Here is a 23,433-nt window from a genome sequence, read left to right as displayed (position 1 = left end):
ACCCCAATGTTTATAGCAGCAATGTCCACAATAGCCAAACTATGGAAAGAGCCAAGATGTCCATCAACAGATGAATGGATAAAGAAGATGTGGTATATATATATATATATGTGTGTGTGTGTGTGTATACACACACACACACACACACACACACACACATACACAATGGAATATTACGCAACCATAAAAAAAGAAATCTTGCCATTTGCAATGACATGGATGGAACTAGAGGGTATTATGCTAAGCGAAATAAGTCAATCAGAGAAAGACATGTATCATATGATCTCACTGATATGAGGAATTCTTAATCTCAGGAAAGAAACTGAGGGTTGCTGGAGTGGTGGAGGGTGGGAGGGGTGGGGTGGCTGGGTGATAGACATTGGGGAGGGTATGTGCTATGGTGAGCGCTCTGAATTGGGCAAGACTGATGAATCACAGACCTGTACCTCTGAAACAAATAATACATTATATGTTAAAAAAAAAAAAAAAAAGAAAGTAGGAAGGGGAAAATGAAGGGGGGGAAATCGGAGGGGGAGATGAACCATGAGAGACTATGGACTCTGAGAAACAAACTGAGGGTTCTAGAGGGGAGGGGGGTGGGGGGATGGGTTAGCCTGGTGATGGGTATTAAAGAGGGCACGTATTGAATGGAGCACTGGGTGTTATATGCAAACAATGAATCATGGAACACTGCATCAAAAATAAATAAATAAATAAGTAAAATAAAATAAAAAAAGGATTGCCAGGAGCTCTGTATGGTGCTTGAGAAATGCAAGTATTGAATATGAGTTAATTTGAAATTACTTTTTGGTGACTGGACTGGGTTTCTTAGATTGTAACATCACCCTGAGACAGGCCCATACAAGTCATAGTCTCAATAGGGTTGCATAAGCATTATCTTATTTAATCTGCATCACAAACCCAGCCAGTGGTATTATTAACTTTTTTCAAATTAAAAAAAAAAAAAAAGGAGGCTGATACAGGCTAAGTAACCTTTAAGCCATACAGCTAATAAATAGCGGAGCCAGGACTGAGACTTAGGTCTTTCAGCCTACAAAGTACAAGCTCTTAACAAGTCCATGAGTAAAGATTATTTCCAATATAAGTAATATCAATTAAGAATAAAATATTTAGGATAAGATTTAACAAAAGGAATGTAAGACTTATATACCAAAAGTGATAAAACATTGTTGAAAGAAATTAAAGATGTAAATATATGGAAAGGCTTCCATATATATGGAATATATGGAAAGGTTCACGGATCAGAAGATTTAATATTGTTAAAATGGGGATACTCCCCAAACTGGTCTAGAGGTAGAATACAATCTCTGTCAAAATCCAAGCTGGAATTTTTTGCATAATTGAGAAGATAACCCTAGAAATCAAATAGAAATGCAAGGGATCCAGGGGTGCCTAGGTGGCTCAGGTCATGATCCCAGGGTCCTGGGATCAAACCCCAAGTCGGACTCCCTGCTCGGTGGGGAACCCGCTTCTCTCTCTCCCTCTGCCCCCTGGCTCGTGCTCTCTCTCTCTCTCCCTCAAATAAATAAAATCTTTGAGGGAGAGAGAGAGAGAGCATGAGTGGGGGGAAGGGGGCAGTGGAGAAGGGGCAGAGGGAGATGGGGGAAGGGGCAGAAGGAGGGGGAGAAGCAGACTGCCGCTGAGCAGGGAGCCCAATGCAGGGCTCAATCCCAGGACCCTGAGATCATGACCTGAGCCGAAGGCAGATGCCCAACCAACAGAGCCAACCAGGCACCCCTCAAATAAATAAAATCTTAAAAAAAAAAAAGAATGCAAATCATCCAGAATGGCCAAAACAATCTTGAAAAAGCATGAGGTTAAAGCTGTAGTAATCACAACAGTGTGGTGCTGGCATAAGAACAGACATCTAGATCCATGGAAGAGAACTAAAAGTCCAGAAATAAACAAATATTTATAGTCAGTTGATTTTTGACAAAGGGGCCAAGACAATTCAATGCGGGAAATAATGGATTATTTTTAAAAATAAGCTTTTTATTTTAGAATAGTTTTAGATATTCAGAGTTCTTGTGAGAATAGTCTTTTCAACAAATGGTCCTGGATATCCACATGAAAAGAGTGACCGTGGATCCCTACCTTACACCATAAAAATTAAAGTGGATCATAGACCTAAATGTAAGAACTGGAACTATAAATCTATTAGAAGAAAACTCAGGTATAAATCTTTATGTCCTTGGGTTAGACAATAGTTTCTCAGATATGCTACCAAAAGCACAGTGAGGTAAGAGAAGATTGATAAACTGGACTTCATCAACATTAAAAACCTTTCTCCTTCAAAGAATATCATAAAGAAAATGAAATGACAACCCACAGACAAGGCAATAATATTTGTAAAACATATATCTGATAAGGGATTTGTATGCAGATGTATACTCAATAATAAAAAGACAAATAATCCAATTTAAATATGGATAAAGGATTTGAACAAAGAGTTCTCCAAAGAAGATACACAAATGACCAGTAACTCATGAAAAGATGCTCAACATCATTAGTCACTAGGGAGATGAAAATCAAAAGCAAAACGAGCTACCACATCGCACCCACTTGGATGGCTATAGTCAAAAGGATAGACAAGAAGAGTGTTGGAAGGATGTGGAGAAATCAGAACTCTCACACGTCGCTGGTGGGAATGTAAAATGGTGCACTTCAGAAAACAATCTGACAGCTCCTCAAAATGGTAGACACAGAGTGCTTTGGCAGCACATACACTAAAATGCTAAACATAGAGTCACCTTACGACCCAACCCAGCAGTTCCACTCCTTGGTAGCTACCCAAGAGACACGAAAACATATGTCCACACAAAAACATGTACTTGAATGTTCATGGCAACATAACTCATAACAGTCAAAAATGGGGACAGCTCAAATGTTCAACTGATGTGTGGATAGACAAAACGTGGTACAACCACACAGTGGAATATTATTTGGGCATGAAAAGGAATGAAGTACAGGGGCACCTGGCTGGCTCAGTTGGTAGAGCATGTGACTCTTGATCTCAGGATTGTGGGCTCAAGCCTCATGCTGGACATAGAGCTTACTAAAAAAAATTAAAAATAATAAAATAAATAAACTTAAAAAGAATGAAGTACGGATTGATTCTACAACATGGATAAACTTTGAAAGTATCGTGCTAAGTGAAAGAAGCCAGACACAAAGGCCATGTATCATGTGATCCCATTTATATGAAATGGCCAGAAGATTAATGTTTGCCTAGCACTGGGGGGAGGGCCGGTGCACAAGTGAGGAATGACTACTAATGGGCACATAGTTTCTTTTTGGGGTATTAGAAAGCTTCTAAAATTGGATTACAGGGGCACCTGGGTGGCTCAGTTGTTAAGCGTTTGCCTTTGGCTCAGGTCATGGTCCCAGCGTCCTGGGATCGAGCCCCACATCGGGCTCCCTGCTCCGCGGGAAGCCTCCTGCTCCCTCTCCCACTCCCCCTGCTTGTGTTCCCTCTCTCGCTGTGTCTCTCTCTGTCAAAAAATAAATAAAAAATCTTTAAAAATAAAATAAAATAAAATAAAATTGGATTACAGGTCACACAATTCTGTAAATACACTAAAATCCATTGACTTGTACACTTGAAGTGTGTTAACCTTATGGTATATAAATTATATCTTAATAAATTGTGTTTCTTTCTCTTTTTTTATAGATTTTATTTATTCATTTGACAGAGAGAGAGGGAGAGAGCACAAGCAGGAAGAGGAGCAGAGGGAGAGGGAGAAGCAGGTTTCCCGCTGAGCAGGGAGCCCGAAGTAGGACTCAATCCCAGGACCCTGGGATCACGACCTGAGCCGAAGGCAGACGCTTAACCGACTGAGCCACCCAGGTGCCCGGTTAATAAATTGTGTTTCTAAAAAGTGAATGAGACGAGAGAAATTGGAGGCAGCAAGTATAGACCAGTCTTCCAAGGAATTCCTCGAAGCCATAAAGGTTTAATTAATTTATTTTTTAATGACGAGTATATATCTGCATTTGTTGTAACAAAGGATTCTCCAGATGGGGTAGAGTTTAGGGGGTGTCACTGTATTTACTTTTCTGTGTCCCCCCGTAGATTGTTTCGCCCAATTCTGATTTTATCCTATTAGAAGCAACCTCAGAACACACAGTACAAGGCTCTGCATCTCTCTTAAGCTTACTCATCATTTCTCCTTCTTTCCTTTACTCTTCCCATTATCCTGGTCCCACAATGTAGACTGAAAAAATAATCAGCCTGTCTTCATCTTATTAGAGAAATAACTACCTGTGTACGTGAAGCAAGCAAGGCCACCAAGCCTTTGGGGAAGCAGAGTGGGGAGGTGCCCAGAGGCATTTTCTGCAGAGAGACAAGGAAAGAATAAACAAGGCTTCTGCCAAAAATGCCTGGAACTTAGAGCACTTTCCTCAGCTCAAGGTCAGGCTGTGTGTGGACGTTGACAGTGACCCTGATCAGTTGTTGCTCCTCCCTTAATTAAAAGCATGTGACTCTCTCTCTTCTGAAATTCACCTTTGCTAATTCCACCTGCCTGGGGAGTCAGACCCACACCGCACAAGTAATTCCTCAGAGTGGCAACTGGCAGAGCTCCCAGGAACAAGGTAACTACACCATGTCCCCAGCTATCAGAGGCATTGATCTCCTGAGCCCAGAAGAGGGGTCTCATGACCACAGTGGAAGGAAAGCTGTGGAGTGGCATTATTGAGGAGGCCAGCAACGACTCCCTCCCTACTTTCACAAAGGGACTGGAAATTCCTGGCGTTTGTCTTCCTCCCAGAATGAGACATTTATTCTAGGAGAATCATGGAAAAGTACAAACCACGAAATCATATACCCCAGAAGAAGATACCTCCAAGGTCATCTCTATCCCGGGCCTAGATACCCCCAGAAGCAGATGATCTCCTCTTGCCGGCCCTCCTCATCTTGGCTTGAACGCATGAGCCACTGACAAGACTCTCACTCTGTCCCGGAAAGGCTGCTGATGCCTGATAGGACAGTGCTCAGGGCAGTGACTGCTGCAGGCAGGTCCAGGCACTGTTCCTGTCACCTCCAGGTCCTCCTCGTACTTGAAACACACCATTGTTCTAACTCCTTCTTGGAGTTAGCTCTTGGAGTCTTTGAGAGCTATCTAGTCTTCTTCTCTGTAGTCTTCTTGCCTGTCCCAGACTTGGGCCTTTATCTGCACTGACCACCCCCCCCCACCAATGTATGCCCATGAGTCCAGGGGGCAACAAAGACAAGTCTGGGCCTTGCCCCTCTTAGGTACTCTGTCCACTGTTCTTTCACACCCTGCATCCACCACACACCACCAGACCCCCCTGGCTTTGTCTTCCCATCCCAGCTTCTCATCCCCACTTGGACCTGACAATGAACATGCACTCCTGACCACTCTGGGTGTCCCACCAAGACTCATACCTTGTGTTGACCCATCAGGAGGACATGAGGCCCCCTACTCTAGGCAGATCACTCCTAATTGCTCCATTCCTTCCTTGCACAATTGGTTTCAAGCCCCATCATTACCCATATCTCTGCTCACCTGAACCAGGCTGCCCTTGGTCATTATTCACACATTCACCTCAGCCACTCACCATGGTGGTTCATAACACAGGATTTGAGATCAAACGATCCAGGCTCTGCCATTAACCAGAGCTGAGACTTTAGAGAAGTGTCTTCATCTCTCTGAGCAACCATTTTCTCATCTATAGAATTGGGAATAATAATAGTACCTAACCTCATAGCTTTGTCATGATAATAACGATAAATGTGAAATAATCTTTAGAAAGCACTTAGCACAGAGGCTCAAACATTCACTGCAAGTATTCAGTATATGTTTTCTACTATTTTATTTTAGAATTATCATCTAAACATATCGAAATACACTCATTCATCACGCATTTACTGAGTCCCATGCCAGCATGCGGATATAAATACCCCTCTTAAAGAATAGTGCCCTCTTAAATCCAGGTGGTGCAGGCTCACACGGGCACCCAGAGAGCAAGGAGCTGAGGCCCAGGGCCATCGCACAAAGGCACTGACCGCTAGGCACTGTCCTGGGAATGTGACGAGAGCACCTTCCGCCTTTCCACAGGACTTATAATACCACCTCTACTCCCTGGTTAAGGCAGCACCACAAGGAAAAAGGGGGATGCCAGAGGGAGAGGTGAGAAATCCCCAGAGAAACACCCTCTTCTGCTTCTCCCTTTGACAGAGAGTGGCCAGGCCTCTGCCATGCAAGAGGGTGACGTCCCTTGGGGAGGCCTAGCTGAATCTGCCTGGGACTGTTCCGGAAGTAGGAAGGACGGCTGGGGGTGGGGAGACAGCAGGAATGTTCTCCTGGCTTGCTGCTCCGTACAGGCGAGTGTGCTGAGAGGAGGGCCTCTGGACATCAAAGGTTCCTTTTGTCCCCTTCCGAGTGGCAGGGCAGCCAGGCCGCTGGCGATGACTCAGGCCTGGCCCTGACGTCACCCACGCCCGGCCACTGGCCTCCCCCTGCAGCCAGGAAACTGGCTGGGGAGTGGCACTCGCAGCTGCAGCAAATCTCAAAATAAGGAGGCAACTGCCTCTCTCCTGTCCTCTCCATCTCCTCCCAGCACACCTTTCTTTTCTTCTTCATTTTTTTTTAAGCCTCATGGAAGGTTTTGCTTGTAAATCAACTTTGAAAATGTAGGAAGTCAGAATGGATGACATCATCAGAAAAATATGTGGAGCTGATCTCAAGAAGAAGTGAAGAACCCAGAGCAAGAAAGCGGTTATAACTCCTGAACCCAGGGAGTTGGCAGCGTCTGGGTTTCAGAGGAGCCAGCGTCTCCGAGTAAGTGAAGGCCCACCCCTGCCCCCCCTCACTCAGCGCCCTACACTGTGGGGCGCCATTTTGTTTCCTGACACCTGTGGCTTGGCAGGCCCCAGCCCAGCGGGCGGGAGTGGGGATGCATTCGGGAGACCTTCCAAAGACAGCACCAAAGGGATTTTATCTGATCTCTCTCTTCTTACAGGACCAGAAAAGAGTGCATTTCCTCTCAAAAAAAAAAAAAAAAAAATCTATGTGTGTGTGTGTGTGTGTGTGTGTGTGTGTGTGTGTGTATGCACACATATGTATAGGCTGAAACCCTGGGGAAAATGGCCCAAGTCATGCCTTCCCCGGTCAACCCTCTTGTTTTGTCTCCTCTTCCTCCTCCCGCCCTAGTGCTCTGTTTGGACTGCCAGAATGTTTGTTCAGAGTTCTGAACTGTTTGCTTCCTGGATCTTAAACCGAGTAATCAGACACAAAAAGAAACCCTGTTCTAGGCAAATACGTGCCCTATGCCGTCAAATAGTATTTTTGCACTTAACCTGGTAAAAGATGGCAGCTCTGGTAAGAAAACATTCACAACCTGCCGCCCTTTACAGAGCGTGTTTCTGGTTGCCTCTGATTGTTCTGGTGTGCGCACCTCCATTGTTTCATCACCGTGTTTATAGAGAGCTTATTTTAATTCCTGCCCGTGTCATTGCATTTGGAATGATATTAAACACAAAGACAGATATAATGTATCTCTGATGTCTGTTTAAACATCACCTAAAAAATTTAAGTCTTTGCATAGCCTATAATTTTACAAGCTCTGAAAGTTCCTAACCAAGAAAGTTAAGTTCCTGAGAGAAAAGTTTAAATGTGTACAAAAGAACTGTAGAGCCCATCGGCAGAGAACTCATAGCCAGTGTTCCTAGACTCCAATGTCATCCCCTGAGTCAGCACCTAGTCTTTGTATAGCTTACTTAGCAGAGTAGAATTGTTCTTTATAAATTCTATTTTAGGGGCGCCTGGGTGGCTCAGTCGTTAAGCGTCTGCCTTCGGCTCAGGTCATGATCCCAGGGTCCTGGGATCGAGCCCCGCATCGGGCTCCCTGCTCCACGGGAAGCCTGCTTCTCCCTCTCCCACTCCCACTGCTTGTGTTCCCTCTCTAGCTGTGTCTCTCTGTCAAATAAATAAATAAAATCTTTAAAAATATATATATATATAAATTCTATTTTATAATGATTGGAGGGGGATGTATTAAAAAAATAAATCTTATTTTAAAGGCAATAGGGAAGTTTGTCATTTGCTGGAAAACCGTGGCAAATTCCGTCGTAATCTGACAACACCCTTTAGAAAGTAACCATATATTTGTTTTGTAATTCTAATGTATTTGCTTTGTACATCTTACATTAATTTTTTGTTTTATTTTAATATACCAGGTTGTCTTGAAATGAGACTCTGCTAAATTTCTGCTCTTCTGGATTTAAGATCTGAATGCTGTGACCACTAATTTGGTGAGTGTCATTTGCCCCTAGTGGCTGCTTAAATTTGAGTTTACTAATTCTATTCTCTTGGTTTATAGTAAAATTTAAGGAGGGGAGAAGGCATGGGAACTTCCGCACACAAGAAAAACAGCTGTATCCAAAAGGGTATGTAAGAGTTAGGATAAACTAATTGCTGTAATGGACTGAAAAATGTATAATGGCTCAAATACAATAGAAGTTTATTTCTTGCTCATGTAACAGGGTGTAGTGGGACAACTCTCACACATTCATTCAGAGCTACAGATTGAGAGAGTCTCCACCTGCAGCATGTGGTTTTCAAGGTCACCTCGACTGTCTCCACTCCCCAGTGGAAGAGAAAAAGAGTGTGAAAAAGTGCACATGGAAGATTTTCACAGGCCATGCCTGGAAGGGATGTACAACACTTCTATTCACAGTTGCTTGACTAAAACTCAGTCACATGACCATGTCTAACTGCAAAGGGGTCTGGGAAATGTAGTGTCTGGGGAGGCAGCCACTTCCCAGTGATGGCTCTGGAGAGTTTCTGGGTATGAGGTAGTCCTCTCTGGCACAGCATAATAAAGAACTTAGAGATGCTCAAGGATAAGAGGGCGGAATGAATCCGCGGGAGAAGCAAAAAGTTAGTATTCCCTGGGGTATTTAGTATTCCCTGACCGACTCTCTTAAGTAACATCTGGCCATATCGGCAAGGAGCAGAGGGTGAGATTTTTCAAGATGCTTCTGTTCTTTCTAACCCTGAGCCTTTATATGAGCACTACCATGCTGCCAGTGGCCAGTACACGAGGAAGGACATTCTTCCCGTTATTTTCCCTTCTAGGGTCCTCTTGGTCTAGGACCATTTTGGCTTTGTTTCCTGGTGTTAGATCTAGTTGAGCTAGTGGGAATTGTCCAACAGAATTCTGTACCCCCCTGCCAACCTTGAGCCCTGAGCCTATTGGAAAGCTCATGGTTTCTTTAGTTCATGGTTCTGTCTGCTCCTGGGAGCTTTTGGAAGCTACCCTGCCTGATCTACTCCAGATCTTGCCCACTTTTTAATCTTGTGTGTGTTGGGGCGGGGGTGGAATCCCTGACTAAGATGGGATCTTCAAACCAAGTTATTAGAGAAACATTTAAAAGTAGATTAAAAAGGCTCAGGCTGGAGAGATTAGTGCAACCCTAAGGATTTGATACATAATTCTAGGTTTTTCTTTTCAGGAAAAGTTTCAAAACATATACTGAAATAATGAGTGGTAAGGCCATAACCCGTTTGGAGAACTCTGAACTAATTTTATATTTTATATAGCCTTTTCGCCATTGTTGGTCTTAGTGCAGAATTCCCCTGCTGGTAAATATCAGAAACCATATGGTGGGTGCCTTATGATGCCCCTAAAGCATCATAAAGACCTCCAACAAAAATGGACTACATGTGCTTGCTTCAGCAGCACGTATACTAAAAATGGACTACAGTCTTTGCCTGAGCTAGTTCTCTAGTCTTGTTGTCGATATCTGGCTAGACGCTCTGGTTTCTAATTGAATTTTGCCCCTGGATTTGACATTTCTGGCACCCACACCCTGGAGAACACACATTGTCCATTGTGTGGGAAGACCAGCTACTGGCCAATTTGACACAGCCTCTTGGGCTCTCGTGGAGCCTGGTGCCTGGCCTAGGCTCCTATTACTGCTGCCTTGCCTCTGCCCAGGAGTGGTCTAAGGAGCAGTGGAATAGAATAAGTTGATTGATTGCAGAAATGCTTTAATCTCTAACAGTTCATTGGCTGTGCCTTGGTTGGTCCTGGAAGTGTCTAGAGAACCGAGAGTTCATAGAGGAAGCTAAAGGGAGGACCAAGTTGAACAGGGCGAGTGCAGAGCCTGCTTAGGAGGGTGCAGCCAAAGGAGTAAGTTGACAACAAGTGCTAGTTTTCAAAAGCTAGAGCCAAGTGGGGACGATGTGTTGCCCAAAGTCCCAGTCTAACGGCGTCTGCCAGGAAGGGCAAAGCCAAAGGCCACCGTCGAGGAGGAAAGGTGTCGGGGTCCATTCACTTGGGAGACTTGGTAGTCACAGTTTGTTAATTTAAACTGCCATGTGATAATGACTCCTTGAAGCACTAAATATGTAGGAATTAACATATGAATATGTGTGTGGAGACAGTAGGCTGGGGTCAACCTCCTGATTTCTGATGTCTAGCTACGTTGTGGAATCGCCAAATCAGAATTTCAATACTGTCAGCAAGATTCCTCCACAGCCTTGGTACAGCATGCTGGGTGACCTCCCAGGCGCACCAATAAGGCAGGAGTAACAAGTATACACTTTGTAAATATTTTGATCTTCAACATTTTCAATCAAGTGTCAAAGTAGACATCATGGGAACAGTTTGACTTTTCTTGAGCTTCCTTAACTTTAGTCTTATATTTTATTATTTAAAAAAATTTTAATTCCATGTGAGGGGTATAGTTAAAATGTGGGGCACCATAGTTTTTTTGGAGCTTAGGTCACTTAAAGAGCTTAGCCTGGACCTGTTGATCTGTGATGGGCAGATGTGAACTGAGGACAGTAGGCTGACATAGGCCATGCCTAGACCCATTGGTTATTTTTAATCCCAGGGGTTTTATTGTTTTCACAGCACAGAAGTACAAGCCCCCTTCTTACTCTGGGTCAGCATTTATGAATGTTCTTTTACTCCCTTTAGAGGGTTTTGCAATAAGGCCACGTCATATTCACCAAAGCAAAGAATTCATGGTAATAGGGCTTTGTAATTTCTCATGCTGAAATCCCCCGATTTCTTGTCAAGAACGAAGTTGGAAAACACCACACTTGAAGACTTCATAGTTTTGTTTTAACTCAAGAAGCCTCTGCTTTTCATCAGAACTTGAAAGCTTCCTTCTGCCTCCAAAATGGTATTTTTTTAAAGGATGTAAAACTAAGATTCTGTCAGGATAAATAAAGTAATAAATGTGAAATGGTTTGGGCAACTTAGGACAATGTTTGGCAAGTCAAGGTGTTGATGAAAATAATTATAATTGGGGTCAGCATTGTTGTTTTAGCTTTTGATAGTGGTGTTGATATTGTAAGTCTCATCATTTTAGATTTTTTGTCTCTCTCTTTTTTAAAAGATTTTATTTATTTGAGAGAGAGAGAGAGAACACAAGTGGGGGAAAGCACAAGTGGGGGAGAGCACAGCAGGGAGAAGCAGGTGCCCTGCCAAGCAGGGAGCCTGACTCCAGGGAACCTAACTTGGGGCTCGATCCCAAGACCCTGGGATCATGACCTGAGCTGAAGGCAGCCGCTTAACCTACTGAGCCACCCCGGGTGCCCCAATTATTTTTTGTCTCTCTAAATTGACTTTCATCTGAGATCCTTAGTGCCACTCCCTAACTAGCCACAGCATGTGGTGTAAAATTTTCAAGGTCATTTGGAAAGGTTTGACTGTAGGCCAGAGGCCTAACTGAGAGGCTTCTAATCTTATTCTGAGAGAGGTTTGACCTGGGGGAGGGGGGTGTCACCGAAATCTGTGAGAGAGGATGAATTTGAGCCATCTCTCTGCCAAAACAAAACAACAACAACAAAAAAAAACAAAAGCAAAAATGGTGTTTCCTGGCATTCTAGGGGGCTCCCAGTGCATTGGCCAAAGGAGGCTTTGAAACCACTCCACAGAAGCACTGTGTTCAGGCAGTGTCTCCCAAATGAGAGTGGAGTCCATCGCCTGTCCAAAAGACTCTAATACTGAGCGCAGCTGTCTGCTTGGTGTTATGGGGCGGGGGATTATACACAGAGTCAATGACCCAAGAGCAGTAAAGAAGGCGTCATTTAAACTGTGAGCTCCACTCCATGTCCCAGATCCTGTAGTCTGTTATCTTTGAATGTAGTGGGAAAGTAGTATCTAGTGAAAGGACTTTTCTCACTGACCCAAATTCCTTGGCATCAACTATACCAAGGTATTTCACAAAAGAGAATATAGCTTGAAATTCGTCCCAGACACCAGAGTGAGTCTGAATCATACTAGAGCAGCCAGGTCACGGCTGGTCTGGCCTCCTAAGACACCTCTCTTCCCTCCATTTTCACTCTACATGAGGCAAATTCCTTTTTGTTTCTTTTAAAATATTTATCATTGTTTTTCAAATGTAAAGAGTCATAACTAGCTACTGTACAAAATCTGGAAAATACAGAAAAATATCAAGGAGAAAACAACAGTCTTCAATAATCCAACAACCAAGCAACAATTCTGTATTAACATTTTGATGCATTTCTTTCCAATTTTTCATATATATATATATATATATATATACACACACACACAAATTATTTGACATGGTATTTTATATGCTTTTTCTCATCCCACTTACAATGATGTTGTAAACATTTTTCCAAGTCACTAAATGGCCTATGAAAATTTGATTTTGTTGGGCGCCTGGGTGTCTCAGTTGGTTAAGTGACTGCTTGGCTCAGGTCATGATCCTGGAGTCCCAGGATTGAGTCCCACATCGGGCTCCCTGCTCAGCGGGGTGTCTGCTTCTCCCTCTGACCCTCTTCCCTCTCGTGCTCTCTATCTCTCATTCTCTCTCTCTCAAATAAATAAATAAAATCTTTAAAAAAAAAAGAAAATTTGATTTTGTTTTTGTTTTTTTAAAGATTTTATTTATCTGTTTGAGAGAGAGAGACACAGTGAGAGAGGGAACACAAGCAGGGGGAGTGGGAGAGGGAGAAGCAGGCTTACTGCTGAGCAGGGAGCCTGATGCGGGTCTCGATCCCAGGACCCTGGGATCATGACCTGAGCCGAAGGCAGACGCTTAACCCACTGAGCCACCCAGGCACCCCTGAAAATTAGATTGTGTTGTGCTTCCATTGCACTGATATGTCTTAATTTATCCATTCTTTTTTTTTTTTTTGATGGGCATTTTGATTGCAGTGCTCTACTGTTATCAATCTGTAAACATTCTTATAGATAAATCTTTGTGGACATCTTATGGAAGATTCCTAGAATTGAATCAGTAGTTCAAATGACCTGTTTTTAAAGTTCCTAATGCACATTGGTAAATTAGCCTCCAGAAAGACACCAGTGTGTCTATTTCAAAACCTAAATCCCCTTCAGTTTCTCATGTTAAAACGCATGCTCCTAGGCCCCAGTGGCATCAGAAGCTCTGAGGAGGGAGCCTAAGAACATGCTTTTTAATCTACCCTCCTAATCCTTATGCACATGAAAGCCTGAGAACTGTTGATATGCTGCATTCAATTCAATAAACATTCGTTTCAGCAAACAGGGAAACCTGAGATAGTATATCTAAACCAGAATTTAACTTAAAGGCTCTTTTTTGGCCTCTGAATTTTAGATTTTTCCTTAATCATGGTATGGTATAGTTGAAAGATTGTCAGCTAAGGAATCAGGAAAACTTACTGTAAATATGAGATAACTGAGACCCAGAATGGTTCATTTACTTCCAGGTGGTTACCCAGAGATTTAGTGGCAGAAGTAAAACTAGAACTTCAGTAGACAGAGGACCCAGATCCACCCATCCTTTCGGTAGCAGAGACAAGGCACCAACGAGAAGACAGACTCCTCAGGTGAGACTCTGCCTCAGCCAGGAAACTTTTATCTGCCTTCTCATAAGCAGGGCCATATCTCAGGACATGTGTGGGCAGCCCAGACCCCAGGAGGGGCCCATGTGTCCACCTTGGTTGCCTCATGAAGCCAGATCACTGTGTGCCCTAAGCCCTGAGTGGTAACACTGAAGCTGGACTGAGGACGACATGAGGCAGCCAGGCAGGTCCATGCACAAGAGCAGAGTAGGAGGTGAGGTCCTGAGTCAGAAGGCAAGAGAGCAGAGACTCATATTGTGATCAGATTTAGGCATGAGCTGAAAAAAAGACAAAATCAGAGCTAGAGGGGAGCTGAATGATTCAGCCTCTAGGATGGATTCTACATAACTTCATAGTCTGGGGAGGTACCTGCCCCTAGCTGCACCTGCCTCTTTAAATCTGAGAGGTGCTGTGCACTGGGCTGCCTTCTGACAGCAAGCAAGTAGGAGCACCTGGCCAGAGGAGGGGCAATGGATCAGATAAGAGGCCCCTGAAATTGGGAAATTGGGAAAATTCTGTTACAACAGAGAACATAGTAAACAAACAACAACCAAATATAATTTTCTTTTATCACCTTCTAAGAGGAAGTATAACCTTCCATCTTGTTTGCATTACTCTGCTCAAGCCAATCAGGCTATACCTATTGGTCACCGGATGGCATATGGCTGCCCTTCCTCATTCTACCACCCCAGCTTCTAGAGGGCCTCTCTCATATCATTTGCTTTCAAGTTCAACCTTCACAAACTTCTCAGCTCCTGATGATCCCTAGTTCATGTTCAGGTTCTATAAATCACCATTTAGGTTCCTCCCTGCCCAAGCCCACATCTTTCTCCTGTGACTGCACCAGGTGAAGGGCAAGAGTCAGAACCCGAAGGAGCACCTCTGTTGCACCCATTATACATGCTTAGGTGCCAGGAAATTTGCCTATGATCCTGAAGCTTCACTGCTTCTGTGCAGAGTCTTCATTATCTCTTGGCTGTCCCCACATAAGATCACCGCTCTCCTGACTTTTGGCCTTCTGGTCCAAACTCATAGAGCCAGGGTCAGGATGAGTATGGATTCTGGGAAGGTCCACAACATCCCTTCAATCAGGGGTACAACAGATGGAGGGTGGCTTCCCAGACATGGCTGGGGGAGTTCAAGTCATCGCTATGATGTTGGCTCTATGCAAAACCCATCTCCCTGGGATCCTTTACAATTTCCTTGGCTGAGGCACCTCCTGATACTTAGATAGAGTTCTAATTACTGACAAGACCTGGATCCCTAGGCCAAGAAGGTCCATGTGGTGGTGACAGCAGTGCTTCCAGATCTAATCCCCAGGAGGTAAATGTTGGAGTTCTGTGACACCAAGACAAGGTGTCCACATGCTGCTGGTGAATCCTAGATGATAAACAGAGTAGGGAGTCCAAGGGCAGAAAGTGGTCAGTGGGGCCTGTGATCTGACAAGTGCCACTGGTGACCCCATTCTTCCCCCTCTATGCTGACTCCCTGTGTACTCCCCACACACCTTGCTAATGAGGAGCTAACTTTAGGAATAAAAAGCATTCACAGTCTCTGGCCAAAGCTGCTGGACAACCCTGGCCCAGGCAAATTCTGTCTCTGCTCCATGGCAGTCATATCGTGGCTTTCATATCACCTCCTGGGAGAGTGACACTGGTACCAAGTCTGCCTGTTGGGCCAAGAGGTACTGCCTCAAAGAAGCCCAGTGTCCCCAGATAGTGATGTCCCACTGTTGCAGTCAGGAGCAACTGGACTAACCTAAAGACTCACCCAGTATGAAGAGCCCCATTTTCTACGATTGAAATGCCAGACAGCTCAAACTGCTGTGTAGACAAGTATTAGGAAAGCTGGAACAGTGAGAGATATCTGAAGCCACCCCACCCAAGCTCTGAAGATGCCCCCCACCACTTGACTCCCATCTTGACTGGACCAGCAAAAGGAATCCCTACACATCTATCAGAATGGCTAAAATGACAAATACTGATGTTCCCATATGTTGGCAAGGATATGGAAAAATTGGATTAATTATGCACTGCTGGTGGGAACATAAATGGTGCAGCCACTCTGGAAAAGAGTTTGACAGTTTCTTATGAAGTTAAACATACATTTACATAAACACCCACTCCTGGGTGTTTACACAAGAGAAATGAAAACTTATGCTCACACAAAAGGCTGTATATCAATATTCATAGCAGTTTTATTTCTAATAGCTTAAACCAGGAAACCAGCGAGACATCCCTCAAGGGGAGAATGGATAACAAAACCGTGTTACATCCATACCATGAAATTCTATTCAGCAATAGAAAGCCACACACTGTTTACGTATACCTTGAATGGATCTAAAGGTATTATGCTGGGTGAAAGAAAGCCACCAAAGGGTTACATACTGTATGATTCCATTTATAATATTCTCAAAGAGACAAAATTATAGTGATTGAGAATAGATCAGTGCCAGAGGTTAGTGCTGGAGGAAAGTGTGACTCTAAGAGGGTTAACACTGGATTTCTTTGTGGTGATGGAATAGTTCTCTATCTTGGTTGTGATGATGGGTACTCCAGTCTATACATGTGATAAGATTTCATAGAACTGCGCGCGTGCGCACACACACACACACACACACACACACACACACACACACACACAGCAGGTAAAAACTGGTGAAACCCAAATAAGGGCCACACCTGAGTTAATAATATTGCACCAATGTCAGTTTCTTGCTTTAGACAAGGTGCTGCACTAGTGTAAGATACTCTTATGGGGGAAGCTGGATGAAGTTATATAGTTACTGTCCTATTTTTGCAACTTTTTGTGACTCCTAAACTATTTCCAAAAATGTCATTAAAAGCAACTTCTAAAAACTTTAAGTTTAAAAAAAAGAGGGGGTGTTCCCTACCTCAAGAAAGGGGGATTCAGCGGCTGGCCTCTCTTTTATGAGGAACTCCTATTGTTTATTTGGCCACTTTCTAATTTATGATAGGCTTCTACGACCTCGACCTCTGCTTTTCAGAGACAGCCCATTTCAGATGGAATCAAAGCTCAAGTATTCCAGCACTGAGTGTGAATATGCCCCCTTTCCCCTCCCTGAGACTTGTAACTTCAAAGCGAGGTAAAGACTCAGAGATCTAAGAAATGGTCTCACAGTGAAAATCTAGGACACATCATCCTTCTCGCCCCTGCACAGTGATTCCTTTTCTGGAATGGCTCTTTGTCTTCTCTGCTCTTCATACAGATTATTCTCTTCACCTTCGCCAAATGGCCCCTCCTCTAATGGAAGGAGATTAACCCTTCCTTGCCCCCTTTCAATCTCATTCAGCTGAGGGCTTGCTTACAGCCGCACTGCTCTCCCGAGCCTTGTACCATAGCTGAATACTACAGCGGGAGACTGCTGCCTTCCCTCTGAAGCATTTATGCCTCTGTCGAACACCTTTTTGCCAGTTTGGGCATTGGAAAGGACAGTTTTGAAATTAAACTTATGGTGAGCCGCCTGGGTTTGCAGTATGGAATTGCACAAGGCCATGTGCTACGTCAAGGGGTCCTCGCTGTCCTCACTACCTTGAAGGCCCCGTCTTCATGAAATTCCTAGCATTATTTACTCCCTTGCTTTACAGAGGGGTTCCCAGCATCACCGAAGATGGAAGCTGAGCATACGGGGCCGATTACGTGGCATCCTGTCCGGATATGACAAGACACTCACACATAAGCCACTGTCCCTCAGGACTGGCCTCAGCCCCCAATTTCCTGCCATGTGTTATTGCAGGGACTCATCTCAAGGGCCCGCAGTGAGAAAGGACATAGGTGCACCGTTCTTGGGCCTGGCGGCCCGGGGGGGGGGGGGGGGGACTATAGATCAGGTCAGTGTGCTAGAAAGGTGACAGTTTAAAATGTTGATCTTCAGTAGGCGTTGATGAATCTCCTAGCTTTGCACCTTTTGGTTTCAAAACCATACTGAACAACGGAAAATGAAACCTGCAACTTATTTTTAGCTGTTCATGCTAACTCATGAGATTTCTTTTTGCAAACCAAATAGGATAAAGGCGACTTCAGCTGGCTAAACTTAATCTGATTGACTTAAATAGCAATCAAGCCTCCTTCTCTGATACTTCTCAAGTGACACTTGGTCTCGGGTGATATTTTGGCCAATATTTACTATTTTGCTTAAAATTATACTTACTTGAGCTTAAAAAATTTAAACAAGGATACTATAACATTTTCTTCTGAGAGGAATTTAGAAGCAAGTTATGAGCCCTATTACTGGAATCTATTCATTAATTCACTTATTCTATAACCATTTATTAAGTACCTACTTACATGAAAGCTTGGAATTTTTCTTATTAATTGAGCCAGTCTATTGCATTACAAAGAGCAGAATACTAGAAATTAATAGGGCTTTTATCCTGGTTGCTCGAGGTCTTCAGATATAATACTGTCTTTGAACCTGATTTTCTTCACCTTCAAGAAAGGGTTGAGATGGCATCCTGCAAAGTGCCTCCCCATCCTATAGTTCTTTGAAACATACGCTGACACCAAGGGCCAGGCAAATGTTGAGGCCCGTTCTGGAGGCAGTGGTGTTGCTGTCAGACCACTCATATTTCTGTCTTCCCTTTCCCTGTTGTAGGAGGGACAGATTTAAATAAAGCCTGTGATCCACTTGCCAGAGAACTTGTGGCCGCCCTTGGTAAACAAATGATTAAGTACTTGAAAGACTTCCATAGGTATTTTCAGTCCCCAGGTCCACTCCTTAGTTCATGGAGCAAGTTCTTCTATTTTAGGAAGTGGCTTCATGAGACAAAGCTAAAGATTCCACTGGTAGTGGGGAGAACAGAGAATGGACTCCCAGTTTGGTGTTGGTCAGCGAAGAGCAGACCCACATGAGCCCTCTCCATGGCACCAGACGATGCTTTAGGTGCCGGGGGAGATACACAGATCTTGCAGGAAGCAAGCCAGAGACATGAATAAAGGTAAATAATTGAATACAACAAAAACTTATTCTGCTTTTATCTTCAGTCCAAAGGAAGTGAAGATTCACTGAGGTTTGTTAAGCTGCTCTGGTGAGATGATGTGCACTGTTATGGCCTCTCTGAGCTGTGTCATTTATCTGAGAGAAGAGAAAGCCAATGACTTTGTTCCCAGGTTGCGTCTTGGAGTATTTGTTGCCCAGGATGAAAGACTATCAGGAGAGGATTATGTTCTCTCACGTAGGGTAGCTTCTACCAATCTGTCAGTTCTTTCTCCTCCACTTTGATTTACATCCCCACCCCACCCCTTCACCCTGCTTGCCAATCTCTCTAGAAAGAAGAAACTCCGTCATCTTGCTGAATATGTGTTTTGCAAATGCAGGATCTAGTAAAACCTTGTTGTTCTACTTGCCCTCCACTCGGGAAGCGGCAAGCAGTCGTGGCCACAAATGAATGTGTGACTAGGGATGCAGGAATGCTCTTGATCTCCATGTGCTCACGAGGGCTTTATTAGTGCCATATTACAAATGCACTGATAAATAAAAGCAGGAACGATTCTGTTGCTAAAGTCGAAGTAGTGATATCGAAATGGTGGTGAGACCTGTTGAGGATATTCCCACAGGAGAGTCTGAGTTGGGTTACAGTGGAGCAGACGTGGTCCACCAGAGTCTCCCTGGCAGCCCTAAGTCACTTACCATCTTTTCTCTGTTGAAAACCACATGGTGCACATTTCCCTTCTCCCTCCAGCTCTTTCCTGGAGGGTAACCTCAGTGTGGTCCCCAAGGTTTGCTGCTCATCCTTGCCATCAAATATATAGTCCTTTCCCATTCTTACACAGTTGCTAATGGATAGGAGTGAGACAGCTTGTGTCTAAGAATTAGAGGCTTCCCGGAGTTCAGATTCCTCAGTCCTGTCCATCCATCAACCATTCACTCTACTGCCTCCTGAACACCAAGGAACATAATCCTCCTCTCGTATTCCCAGGCAGAGTGAAGCTGATTAGAAAGCCCCGTTTGAGAGCCATCTGGTTGGCATATAAAATTACTGCCAATGAGCAAGATAGTCAGCTGGCCACATAACCAGGAGGCAGGAGACTTGGAGTCCAGCTCTTGGCCTAACTGACCTAAAAAGCAAGCTAGGTTGGATTTTTTAGAATCACAAACTGTTCAGAGCTGGAAGGGATCTTAGGGGCAAAATTTAAGATGCTAACAGAGAGAGTTAATCACTAAAATGGTACATTTGAAACATTAACCACGGGTGAAGAAAAATCTCTTACTCAGAAGTTAGGCTTTTAAAAATCGGTTTTTAATATATGTTGGGGAAGGAACTCATAATACCAACTTAGTTTATCTGTTCAGGACAAAAATGTTATATGTGAATGGAAACCAGGTCAGTCTTGATTGTTACACTGATTTTTCTTTAATTGATAGTTTAGATTAGAATAGTCTAACAACCTGATAAAATTTACTCACAAATTCTGAGTATGTTAGGTATAAAGGGAACAAGATATACATTTTAATACAGCAAATGGGCAAACTCACTTATTAAATGTGTGATCTTGGGCAAATGACCAGATCCCTCTCAGCCTCAGCTTCCTCACCTGTAACAGGAAAGATACCTGGTGGAATGTAAGCTTTTCCATTTTGCTCAGATGGAAATGTAAGCTTTTCCACTTCTTTTGCCTCATAAAACATTTCCAAATTACAACAAATCTCTGATCCAAGTTATTAATCTGCTTTCTACTCTTAACTTTTCAACGTGGTCTAATGGATTCCTCCTCTTTTATCTTTTCCACCTGCTGGTCCAGCCTATCTCCAGTTGGTGGCATCCTAGGTACCCACAATGCCCAGGGCCTGGGAGGTTAAGGCTGGTTCATGTGAACCGAGTTAGTCCTAGCTAACTCGGGGAGTGGGGATCCCCTCTACCAGGGCTTCTGCCCAAGAAGAAGATTCCTACATCAGGGCAGAATGTGGATGGAGGAGGTTTTATCCTCTGAGGATCGGTGGAAAGATCTAGACTTTGGCATTGGTCAGACTTAGGTTTGAATCCTAACTCTGCTGTATACTATGTGATGAGAAATACCAATTAGTTCCTCACCCAAAGTTGATGATAACTAATGCTTGCCTTGAAGGATTATTGGGTTAGAATTAAATAATATAACATAGCCAAAATATTGAGTAGGGTCTCAATAAATGGTAACTATTATAGCCTTAGCTCTGATCGAGGTAGAAAGCAGAAGTTCCTGCCTAGCTCTCTAGGCAAGATGTAGATGTTCAAAATAGCATTGGACTTTCCAAAAATTTAAGTTAAAATATCATCCAAAGCCATTTTTAGTCATTGATAAATTAAGTCACCACGTTGTTTCCAGGGCTAAATACATTCATTATAGACAGATGTAATAACCATGTAAAATTTTCCAAACATCTCAATTCTAAGAATTTAAACAAAAATGTTATATTTGCCAAACATTTCATTTGTAAAAATTTAGATTAAAATGGCCTAACCTGATAACAAATTTACCCACAACTGTTGAATGTCCATATTAGGTGTAAATGGAAACCAGCTGTAATTTTTAATGCAGTGAATGGAGTAAAGAAATGTGCAAACCAGTCCAAATGTTTATAAACCAAGGATTCCTCTGGGACTCAGTGCCCTGACTTTACTCTTTTTTTTAAACATACACAGTCAAGCTTTGTTCATACTTGAATTATGTACCTTGCATAAGCCGTGCAATTTAACTTTAACCCACAGGACTGAAAATAAAATGAGCTCAGACTGCAGAGCAACAAGACTGTGAGCAAGGAAGAGTGTTAATCAAAGTGAAAGACACACCCCTCATTGCTGCCTCTGTCCTTCTCTAGCCTGCTCCTGTCAGATTATTTAGGGTTCCTTATACTTGACTCCTCAAAGTGGCAGAAACAGGTTACAATTTTTATCATGAAAAAGGGATTTGTCTTTTAAATTAATGTTTGTGTATCTGCCCTGAGGAGGTTGATGAGTAGCATGTAATTTTTTAAAAATTATAAGTGAATGCATACCCTTGCCACTTGTAATCATGACAAAGCCTAAGTAATTCAGGCATGAGCATGGTTTTTTGTTTTTGTTTTTTTTTAAGTGCAAAACAGGATTTACTAGTCGAGAATGTCTGCCTAAACAAGCTCATCTATCTGAATGCTTTCAACTGCCGTTCAAATTTAACACAAGCAGGTTTGGTAAACGGGCCAGATTTGCTCATTGAGCATTTTTAGAACATCACAAAATAAACCAATACATGGCTTTTAGGCTCATTTTGACAGAGGGTGGACAGAGAACCCACTGGGAGGTTTGGAAACCGCTTACCTTGGCATCAGGTTTAAGAATATCAATAGGAGACCTGACCACATTCACCACCCTGTCCCTGTGAGGACATAACACTATTCACTCATCTCATGAGTGTCTGATATGGATTACTGTCCTTGTCACTGTCATTTATTATCCCAGGCAGAGGAGGCAGCGACTCAGTTCTATGTGGTCAGTGTTGATTCCACATCGTGTATATTTAGCCTACATGATAATAATTTGTGAGGATCTTCACATGATTGTCAGATGTTGTTAGTGGGGATTATCTGAACAGACACTAATAGCCTCAAATGCCTAGGTGTTCACTTCAACCTCCTCTGACCCCACCCTAAGGACCCTTCTCTATAGATGACCGTGTATTAAATTGGTACCTTGTAACTCAACCTGATAGTCTCTGTAATTTTTGACCCCCTGATAAAAAGGAGGAATTAGCCTAAGGACACTCCATTCTAATTTTCTGTCGCTGTGAGTGCTAACCAGAGCTCATAGAGCAATGTTGTGGGGGTGGGGAAGATGGTTCCACCATTGGTGTTAGACCAGGAGCTACTGTTTCCGTTAGAGCCACGTTTATTTCTGAAGTAGTTGTGGGGGAGAGATGTGCTCCAAAGAGAAGAGGATTTGGTGTGGTTCAGGTATGACTGACCATCTGGACAACCCAACCCAGAGACTAAGTATATGGGATAGTGGTGGGCTGGTGCTTTCCACACGTTGAGCTGAAAATCACTTGGGTTTTGGGGAAGGAGAGAGAATGAAAGCTAGAAACAAAAGATCTGGTTATGAAACCTAGTACCTAAGTTATGATGTTCGAATACATTTTCTCCTTTAAAAAAATTCTGGGGAAATTGAATATTTTTGCTAACCTGACTATTTTTAGCCAGTCTTTATAGAAGATGGAGGCGCTGGGAAATTAGCAACCCCAGAAAATATTAATTCATTTTTGCACGTGTTAAAATTAATTAACATTTGTATATTCAGGGATACAAGGCAATTAAAGACTTTGGAGAGATAAGAAAAATGTAAATATATATTCAAAATCAGGCTCATAGCATTTTATAAAAATGTTGGCTTACATCCAGGATCTAAGGGTGGGGGTGGGTATGGTTTTTTTGTAGCTGAAGAAAGTGGAAAAGAATCTGCTCTATTTCCTTAAAAATAAAAGACTTCTTGTTTTATACAGCATGGTAAATGAAATGCTTTTCTGTTTTTTACCTGCCGGCAGTTTCTGGAGGAAATTTTTCTAGCAAGCTATGCTGTTTTCCTCTCTTCGGGGACATGGTGACACT

At 43.1% G+C, this 23,433-nt stretch overlaps 1 protein-coding gene across 3 annotated transcripts in view; it reads left to right on the top strand.

Annotated features, from left to right (window-relative positions):
• Positions 1 to 3,748: 3,748 nt before the first annotated feature.
• Positions 3,749 to 23,433, top strand: part of ZBTB38 (zinc finger and BTB domain containing 38) — an 82,824-nt gene continuing 63,139 nt past the window's right edge. The window contains exons 1-4 of one of the 3 annotated variants that reach the window (XM_028099089.2): positions 3,749 to 3,972; positions 6,638 to 6,824; positions 8,222 to 8,296; positions 13,722 to 13,841. The gene's annotated coding sequence lies outside the window, so the exon portion shown is untranslated. Of the gene's footprint in view, positions 3,973 to 6,637; positions 6,825 to 8,221; positions 8,297 to 13,721; positions 13,842 to 22,695; positions 22,783 to 23,433 lie in introns of those variants that run through there. The other 2 variants (XM_028099092.2, XM_028099094.2) reach the window with 2 other exon arrangements.

This window comes from Eumetopias jubatus, unplaced genomic scaffold (assembly GCF_037043125.1).
Source record: "Eumetopias jubatus isolate StellerSeaLion01/CBP00866 unplaced genomic scaffold, mEumJub1_p1.0 scaffold_1, whole genome shotgun sequence".
Taxonomy (NCBI): Eukaryota; Metazoa; Chordata; class Mammalia; order Carnivora; family Otariidae; genus Eumetopias; species Eumetopias jubatus.
Note: the sequence above shows the minus strand (reverse complement) of the source record. Positions and strands in the feature narration are given on the sequence as shown.